Here is a 2500-nt window from a genome sequence, read left to right as displayed (position 1 = left end):
ACTGTTCTATTGGTGCTTTCTCTCTCTCTCTCTCTGATCTCTCTCTCTCTCTCTCTCTCTCTCTCTCTCTCTCTCTCTCTCTCTCTCTCTCTCTCTCTCTCTCTCTCTCTCTCTCTCTCTCTCTAACTCAGGGTGTGTGTGTATATGTGTGTGTGTCGTGTGTCTGTTTGCGCATGCATGTGAGTGTGCATGCGTGTGCGTGTGTGTGTGTGTGCGCGTGCGTGAGTCATGTTGTTATTTAATAGCCTGGTGGACCAGATTCCAGATGACTCCATTTCCCTGCGTGTAAACAGCATGGTAACACCCCAAGGGGAAACTTTTGCATCCTGGTGGGCACATACTTTCTGGCAACTTCAAAATTATTGGACCTTCGGTGAAACAATTACTGAGCTAATTTCTGAGAAGCATGCCATATTCAAATGCAAAGCAACACTAGAATCAAAGTAGGAGTTGGAAATTAAACTTTGCATACTTCAATATTTTTTTTGTGTAGATCTGGTTCCTGAAATTCCCATGATGCCTAGTGCACTTGCTCCAATCTTAAAGGTGAACTGTGTAGGATGGTGGTCGGAGTAGGTATTGCAACTATGTTGCTCATTGAAAATGTGCTACATGTTGATAAATTTAAAAGTGCACTGTGTAAGATGGTGGCCAGAGTAGGTACTGCAATTATGCTGCTCATTGAAACAGTGCTGCAAATCGCTAAATTTAATCATTTCATGAATATTAACTAAATAATAAATTATCATTATTTAGTCTGACCCAGGTACAGTACGTTTTGCAACTAAAAATGACTATATTTCTGGAAACTCAAAAAGACATGTAAATTTGCAATGGAACTTGCAATTTTTCCATTCATAATGAATATGTAAAATTTGGTGGTGGTTCTAAGTATTTGTGGAAAAGCTAACAGCATGAATTCTGGAAAGAAACTGCTAAACATATTACATAGTGCACCTTTAAGGATCAACCCATGCTGCCATATTTGCCTGCGTGAAAGGGAAGGGAGGCCAAAACATTATAAGACAAAAAAAAGCTTGTATTGTGTTGCCAGATCCACCATGTTGACACCAGATGTGAAATCTACTTTATCTCAAGCTTTAGACAGTGTTTTAAATAGTTTATATCAATCTCCCCTATGAGAAAATTAGTAGGCTAGATAGTTCCCAGGTAATATTTCACTTGTCATGTAGTCTGGCGATAGTCAGGCTAAGCCCATGGTGGGTGGCAAAGTGAATTCAAAAGTACCTTTCATCCTTTCCCAAGCTGAACTAGCCTACTGAAAGCAATTTCAGTAAAAAACCTCTATTGTAAAGTTGAAAAACCATTACAATGCTATAATGTTCCATGTCCCCACCTGCCGCTCTGAAATGAGCCCCTGTTTGCTGACTGGTAATCCAAAAATGTGGGTCAGGCCTAGATGAGTCCTTGGTCGTGCTGACTGACCGGGCACTGTAATGAAATACGGTTCACAGTTGGGCAGGACTACTTTGGGTAGCACTTTATAATAATGGATGCATTAAAAGCATTATAAAAACGTAGCAAATAATTCGCTAATGATGAACAAAACATTTACATTTTTTTGTAAATGAGTGGTAAATGTTATGTTAATATTTTATAGGTAAGTTCATAGGTTTGTAAATTGTTAAATTGTAAATTGTTATTTGTAGATAGTTTACGAAGTATTAACAAAACTAAGTAAATAACAAAAACCTTTGTTAATGTTTTGTTTATCATTGATTTATTATTTACTACAACTTTATGATGCTTTTTATGCATCCATTATCAAAAAGGGTTACTCTTTTTGGGAGAAGAAGACGTTGGCTTGGCATGACTGTGCAGGATGGCCTTGCTTAAACTGGTAAGGACCAGGCTTCACTCAGTGTTCAGTAAGGTAGTTTGAGGGTGCTGCTGGCCCAAATGGACACTTCAAATGTAACAAAAAAGGGGCACAACTTGCATCCAGTGTCTTTGTTGACACAAATTGCAAATAAAGACGCTTGATGAAAGGCGCACCCCTTTTTTGTTATGCTCGCTTACACTGATGCCATTGTCTTGATTGGGAGTGACGTTTAGTGGGGTTCAGGGAGGAGCACTACCAACTGAGCTAGTCAGACTGTTTAGTTCACTCATCCGCGTGTCTGCCTCCCATGTCCACAGAATACTGTGAGGTTGCAAGTTCAAGCCCCGACTGGTGGACCGCTCAGGAAGGCCTCAGTTACACAAAGAACATGAACTGGTAGCTTCTTTATTCTTTATGTCCACTGGCAGACCCGTTCACTCATTGCTGAAAAACTCAACTACATCATAAAAACGTTGCTATGACTTTACAGAGAGTTTTCGTAACAGATTAAGACTTGGTCATTGTAATTTTAGGAACAGTAAGGTTATAAATTTAGACCCTGCGCAAAGGGGATAAATAAGCTGTTAAAGTTACCTCAGTTACACAAAGAACATAATGAGCTGTAAAAGTGGCTATACCTTAACCTTCTACAGTGAC

This window comes from Engraulis encrasicolus, chromosome 2 (genome assembly GCF_034702125.1).
Source record: "Engraulis encrasicolus isolate BLACKSEA-1 chromosome 2, IST_EnEncr_1.0, whole genome shotgun sequence".
Lineage (NCBI taxonomy): Eukaryota > Metazoa > Chordata > Actinopteri > Clupeiformes > Engraulidae > Engraulis > Engraulis encrasicolus.
The sequence above is the reverse complement of the archived record's forward strand: the minus strand, read 5'-3'. Positions refer to the sequence as shown.